Raw genomic sequence first — 7,500 nt, 5'->3', positions numbered from 1 at the left:
GGTCTTTCTTGCTAAGGGGTCTTGCAGAATAAAGTTAATTGTTTAACCTACCGGGCTGCCGAATAGAATTTGTTTTAAACACCGTACTAGCAGGACGTTCCAAATAGGCCTGGGTGATTCTCCTTCTTCTTCATTACAAAGATTGCTAGCTGGTTAATCACCGTTGTAAAAAACGTATTTTGTTCTTTAAAAAAATCTGGAATTAGATTCCTAAATCCTGATTTAGATAACAATAACCATTGCGTCAATGCCCTCAGTTGAGCAGGTTACAGCTAAGCGACCTTCTTTACTGATTGCAAAGGATGGTAGTGGAATAAAAGGCGGTTCGTTTTCGCGGAGTATAATTTCCCGAGAAAACGCGCCATCTTTAGTGTATATTGCCATTGTCAGTTTGTCTGACATTTCTATATTAACTCCCACGACAAAGAAATATTCACCCAATGGATGAAAAGCCAAACCACAAAGCCACTTGCTGTCCGGCAAGCGGAGTGTGAACTCCTGCTTTTTTACACCATCCTCGTTAAATACTACTACGATGCAGCGCGTTAGAAGAGACTGCAGCACAAAGATCTGTCCACCAGGTCCGACAGCGATATCTGTAATATGACTCCCGCTTCCAAAGTTACGCTCACATCTTCCATTAAGGTCGTACACATAGACCACACTATATGCTAGTACCAACACTTTGCCATTGCCGACTTTCAGTTTTCTAGCATCTTTGCCCCCAAGCACATCAAACTTCATGCGCAGCTCAGCTCTGTTGAAAACTTGAACTTCCGGTCTTTGCCCACCATGTAACACCAGAACGTAGATATTGTTGTTTTCGTCAATAGCTACAGCACACAACCTTGCACTAGCATCATCAGTTTGCACATGTGGATAAAACTTGTAAATAAATTTCCCACTGTTATCAAAAACCTTGACAGTTTCATAATTGTCTCCTATAATAAATTCTCCATCTGCGTTTATTGCAATTGCAGAGGGCTTCTTCAGCTTGTGATCATCTTCGCCGTCCTCGCCAAATGACCATACAATACCTCGATGATCAATGTCATGTTTTTGTAAAACTTTCGCAATGCGTCTGTCCCTTAGTGGATCGATTTTCTCATCTTCGATGTCAATAGTAGGATAACAGCAAATATCTATGTTTTCACCAGTTGGCTGCAGGACATCGTAAATTGAGCGATTCACCTGCCAAACAGCTGCAATAATTTCTCTTCGATCTTTCTTTCCAAATCGACCCCTGATGTTTAGTAGACCTTTCTTCAGCTCCACGTTAAAGTTGTTCTTAACATCTGGCAGAGAGTGGAGTTTCCGAAGACAATGTTCGCACTCTGGTAATGCACTTTTCAGGGCACTCTTTACTGGTAAAGATGACAACTCGCTCGGGGCTCCCAGGATTTCTACAACTGCTGAGTTCAGGACTGCCGCCATCACTCGATACCGAATAGCAGTAATGCGGTCAAGCGTACTGAGAGATTCATTGTTGAAGGCTTCGGTTGCTTTTTCACGAGCCATTTTAAATCTTTCTTTTCCTTCAGATAGCGCTTTCCTGGCTTTTCCTACAAACTCCGTCAGCTCCATATTTCTCATTTCGGCAGTGAGAACTATTGCGTCGACAAGAGCGGGTGAAGTAGGCAAGCTCACTGCCTCTTTTAAGTGTGCTTCGTCTGCTCTCTCTCTTGATCTTGTTGCTGCATCAGTCTCCAATTCCCTTGCTTTGTACAGATAACTAATACCTGTTTCAAAGGCATCTATTGCTGCCAGAAGATCCTTTCTTGATAACGCATCCAGTTTTGACTTGACGTCTTCGATTTCTCGCGCGATTATCTCTCGAATTTTCTGATCAACGACATCGCCATCTCTCAACTTTTCCACCGCCCGATCTCTGGCCTTGTCGAACAAGAAGCCGACAGTGACCTTTAGTAACGATGTTATTATCGATGACATGTGTTTCGACAATAACTGAGACTTGTAAACTAGGATAACCGCTTATAAGTGGTCCGCCAGGCAGTGTATTTTACAGAATAGAAGAATATTCCACAGATCAGTTGCTGCATGCCAATTAGGCGTGGCATCAAAACCATTATGCTTACAGTTCAGTGCCTCGCATCAGCCCGGAGGTAACATTGCTGTCAAAATGTTTATGAACCATGATAGCTCATGATACATGAATACAGTGATTAAATGATAGTTTAAGCTTTTAATTCCTAATTATAAGACACAACTCCGTGTTGACACAACTTCAGACTTCCTGGTTGTTTTTTTGTTTTTTGGTATTTTGCAAACTGGGCAACTGTACTTGCAAAGTCTCTTTTTAAACCCTTTCAGCCTAAGGTGAATAAAATAATGAAGTTTATTCAGTTTACCCTGTAATTTATTCAACATAGAATTGGTTTTCAAATCAGCCCTGTACGTAATTAATCTAACATTTCTCACTGAAAAAATATTACATTTTGATGAATGAAGATCGTCTGGATAAGAGTAGTCCTTCCGGGGACTGCTTTCAGCGACATTGATTAGCATCTTGACAAGCGGAAGTCAATTAGAGTCAAGAAAAATTCAAGATGTGTCGTTGTTTTATCACTAACGCAATTGCTCCATAGAAACGTGATGTTATTTGTCTGCCTTGTCATTTAACGGACTGAGGTTTGCCAATAAGAAGGTGTTCAGCACTGATATTGCTGAGGTCACCATTTTTTTATATAACACTCCTTGCGTTCATAGCATTTGCCAATATATTACGAATATTTAAAAACAACGCAATCTGATCATTGTAGTTTCATCAGATCTTGGTGAGTTGTCCTCCTTAAATTTCTTTGAAAGTAAAATGTCGGTTAGGAAGTTGCCATGGTTTGTAGCAGTTGCCCTATCGAAAGCAAAATATCTTATTAACAATGCTTTTTTTGTTTTTTTTTTTAGGCAACTGCATATAGAATTTACTGTCTTTTAGAGTGAAAGTACACACCCCCTAGGTCAGTCGAAAAATCTTAGTTTGGTATGCAAGTACGGCCGTACGGACGGTGAGTTTTTGGAGTTTCTGTAGTTGATCTGTCGGCTCTTTTGACAAATGTCAATGGTAGGAGTACGGCACTTATCTAATAGTGATCAATATACGGAGTGCAATGTTGTTACGTCACTTGTAATTTGTAAGAGATCTAATTTTATACAACATGCGCAAGCTCTTCTGGACTTTTGTTACGGGGGGAGGGGGGAGGAGTCCTGGACAGCCAGGCGTTCTTGTACAGTACCGCTCAGATATACGTTAACTGCGCAGACGCGTTTTATACGCATATACGCGTATGATTATACGCACCTATGCGTATAGTTATACGCACATACGCGTATGGTTATACGCACATACGCGTATACTTATACGCACATACGCGTATATTTATACGCGTATATACGCAAAAACATGCGCGTCTGATGTGTCTTTGTTATTCACGACAAAAAATTTTCTTTGTGTTTCATTGAGAGTCTAATAAAGCTAATGGAGATCATGTTACAAACACGCACGTCGCATCGAAATGTTTATCGTCTGAATTTTGCGTTCTTAGCTTAAGATCGATCTCGTCGAAAAAATTATATCTCCGGTTATATCTGACCCAGATCATTTATTCAAACGGTAAAATGCTGCTTGACGAAAAAATTGTTTATCAAAGTTTCAATGGTGCGCCGCTTCAAGGAAAAGTTCTGTGTTTCGGCAGTCGCGTCGGCAAGTCGCTTGCGAGATGTTTGTATAAAGTGTTCCGAAGACCTTGTCGAAAACATTATATCTCTGGTTATATTTGACACAGATCGTTCATTCAAACTGTTCAGTTGCCCTTTCGCTTGTTGCCAAGCAACCACCTTATAATCTTCCTCGCGGGCTCATAACACCATTTAACACCAACAGTTGCATTACAACATGCATGTTGTGATACCTCCCAACTGAAGTACGTTTTCCGATTGGAGGAAAATGCGTCATGTGCCATAGGTCAAAACTCACTTACAAAACTAACTAACTAACTGCCTAATGAAAACAACTTAAAATTTAGCCCCCACGTGACCAGGATGTGCACCTCAAAACAGCGGCAAATCGACCCTCGATGTTCACCTTGACTTCAACTCGGCTTCACCTCAGGGAACATTGAGGGTCTTTACGAAACAAAACTCATTGTTTCCCTCGGGTCCAGTCTATTAGTTCTTATTTTCTCTTCGTCTATTATACACTGACAAAAAAACAACCAATATGCGTGGCAAAAGAGGTTTAAAATTATTTAAAGACCCACCTTCAACAGACAGGCATTGCGTGCCGCGGAACAATTTTCATATATGAAAATTGTTCCAAAGCTGAAATCCGTCCAATTAGATCGCTACGATAAGCAATGCGAACTTCGATTTCATAACAAAAACAAACGGTTGAAAAGCCTGTCGGTTAAAGGTGGGCCTTTAATCAAAAATCTAATTTCAAGGTCTCACTTTTTTTTTTTTAATCAAAGCTATTGAAAGTATCACACGGTCTTCATTTGCGAAATGAGCTCTGTGTTGACACATGTCAACTTTTAGCTTCCAAAGCCTGAAATTTCATAGTCACGTTAAAAATATACGTACTTTTAAACATTCCGAACTATGTACTGGGATTTTGACTCTACAGAGATAGTTTTTCAAGTGTTTACGTGAAACCTTACCTGAAACGGGAAACGGGAAACGGGAAACGAGAGCTGCGGCTCGTGATTTATGAATTCTTCTCGTTTTCTACCCAGATCCCGCGTGGTTCATCAGCCTATAAACCATAAAAACTAGTGGTCTATTGCTTAGTTTTCTCTGAAAACGAGATCATCCACATTTTGATGTATTTCAGTAAAACACGCCAGGTTGGCTTGGATCACAAATCGGCAAATACGGCAATGCAACCAAGAAAGGACGAACTTTAAACAAGATCCGTTCCAACACTTAAATGACGTTTAGGTGCTTTACACAAATTTTGAAAAACACAAGCTAGTGAAATTTCCCCCTAATTTTACGAGAACTCATTGCGATTACGTGTTTATAACATAAGGACAAATTTTTCTTGTCACTGTTGACGCACAGCGAAAACCAGTTGGGAAAACGGATTTAAAAGCACTTGTTCGCTCGCATTTTAGAGCAAAACAAACAAACAAATCAACTTTTTCTTTATGTCCAAAAGAGTACAGATAATTGTCGTTTAATTCCAGTTGACAATAAAAATTCGATTTCCATTCCTGAACAAAGGAAAAACCGATTAAAACACTGTTACGAAAAATAGTATTGCGTGACAAGCGTTACTTTCTAGACCGTTCGCGAGAGTTCGTAGTTTGCTTATATTTAGGTTTGTACGTAAGCGTTTCTAAATCGGTATGTTTTGTAATCTTTCTATAATTAGATTCATTACTAATTTAGAAAGTTCTAGAAGTTTATTGTCAGAGTATATAAGTAGACGAGTCCAAGCGGAGTGTTTTTCTAACTAGTTTTTCACAAGCGAAGAGAGTTGGCGTTAACCGTGTTTAGTCAAGTGTGACAGAAGCAGTGTTTATTCAAGTTGGCGGAGGCCGTGTAAGTTTATTGAGTACGTGCGGTTAAGAGTTTTACTTCGTGGAAACTACGTTCACTTTGGAATAAATCTTCTTGTTGTTGTTCCGACAACCCTACGTTCAGTTTAGTTGCAAACTAACTTTCCTCAAAACATTCGAACTCGTAACATTGGGGGGCCTGTCCGGGAGAGGAATTCATTTGTTTGCTGACTACAGAAACCAGGAAAGGACAATTCAAGAAGGAGTTACAGAAAAAGTAAGAAGAACTGTGCAAGAGAGTATATTGTGTTTTTGCTGTGAAATCTGCTATGGAAATGGAAAAGCTTTTGCAGATGGGGAAAGAATTCGGATTGCAAGGAGAAAAGCTTCTCGAGTTTGTGAGGGAAGAGGAAGAAAAAGAAGAAAAACGCAGACAATTAGAACAAGAAAAAAGGAGAGAAGAGGAAGAAAAAGAAGAAAAACGCAGACAATTAGAACAAGAAAGAAGGAGGGAAGAGGAAGAAAAAGAAGAAAAACGCAGACAATTGGAGGAAGAAAAAGAAGAAAAACGAAGACAATTGGAGGAAGAAAGAGAAGAAAAAAGGAGGCGGTTTGAAGAAGAAAAGGAAGAGAAACATCGATTACTTGAAGAAAATAGAAGAAGAGAAGATGAAGAGAGAGAAACTAGGCGACAAGAACGCGAACTAAGAAAATTGGAGATGGAAGCCGAGCTGTTGAAACAGAAAGAGGCTATTGAAGCCGCAAAAAGAGAACATGAGCTGGAAATTGCACGTTCGGCTGTGGAGAGTGCTGACGGGCGTCCTGAAGTGAGAGAGGATCGGGCTAAGGCACCTAAACTCCCCTCGTTTGATGATGGTAAAGACGATTTGGACGCGTATTTGCTGAGATTCGAGAGATTTGCCGAGACAGCTAAGTGGAAAAAAGATGGATGGGCATCGAAGCTCAGTGCTCTGTTGTCTGGACGGGCACTAGAAGTGTATTCACGTTTATCGGAGGACGCAGCTAAGGATTATGACAGGGTAAAGATTGCGTTAATGAAGAGATATGACCTTACCGAAACACGGCTATCGTCGAAAATTTAGAGCATCCAAACCAGAAGTTGACGAAAGTCCGGAGCAGTTTATTGTGCGACTGGACAGATACCTGTTACGGTGGCTAGAGCTTTCGAATACTGCGCGAAGCTTTGATGGTCTTAAGGACTTGATCGTGAAAGAACAATTTATTGACTCTTGCCCTAAGGATTTGGCAATTCACCTGCGAGAAAGGGCACCTGAAACTCTAGCAAAGATTGCGAAGATCGCTGACCAGTACTTGGAGGCTCATGGTAAACATTTGTTCAGCTCAGCGGGCAGAAAGCCAACAGTGCAGCCTGAGAGGGACGAAGCCAAGAACATGCAGATTAATCCACCAGCTCTGCATTGCTTTAAGTGCAACACCCGAGGTCATAAAGCTGTCAACTGCCCAACCCTAACAAGAAAGTGTTTTCTGTGTGGCAAGCTGGGACATGAAGCTAGAAACTGTCGATCAGGTAGACGCAGATCAGGAGGACAAAGTAAGGATGGTAACCCTGTGCAGCGTGGTCAAGTGAGTGCCAGTTGTTTAGTTCAACCACCTGAGGATAAACCTACTGATGAAGAAGTTAAGGCCTGTATTAAAGATGACAAGCTGCTGTTAGCCTGTGGTAAGAAGATTCCATTGTTAAGTAGTGCTTGTGTTGAACCGTTGACTGGAGTGAGAAGTAAAATGCCTGTCGTGAAAGGTAGAGTTGGAGAGAAGCCTGTTGATGTCCTGAGAGATACTGGTTGTAGTGGAATTGTAGTAAAGAGGGACCTTGTGTCTGAGGATCAGTTTACTGGCGAATTTAATGTTATGCTGCTCATTGACAATACGGCAAGGAAAGTTCCCATCGCAAAGATTGATGTTGATACACCTTATCTCAAGGGCCAAGTGGAAGCGCAGTGTC

The 7,500-nt window shown here is 40.9% G+C and overlaps 1 long non-coding RNA gene across 1 annotated transcript in view; it reads left to right on the top strand.

Moving 5' to 3' along the window:
- The first annotated feature begins 2,968 nt into the window (after positions 1-2,968).
- LOC138013141 (uncharacterized) overlaps positions 2,969-7,500 on the top strand; it is a 20,192-nt gene continuing 15,660 nt past the window's right edge. The window contains exon 1 of the long non-coding RNA XR_011125180.1: positions 2,969-3,023. This is a non-coding gene — a long non-coding RNA (uncharacterized lncRNA). The remainder of the gene's footprint in view (positions 3,024-7,500) is intronic.

Source organism: Montipora foliosa, chromosome 8 (assembly GCF_036669935.1).
Source record: "Montipora foliosa isolate CH-2021 chromosome 8, ASM3666993v2, whole genome shotgun sequence".
In the NCBI taxonomy this organism is placed as follows: domain Eukaryota; kingdom Metazoa; phylum Cnidaria; class Anthozoa; order Scleractinia; family Acroporidae; genus Montipora; species Montipora foliosa.
Note: the sequence above shows the minus strand (reverse complement) of the source record. Positions and strands in the feature narration are given on the sequence as shown.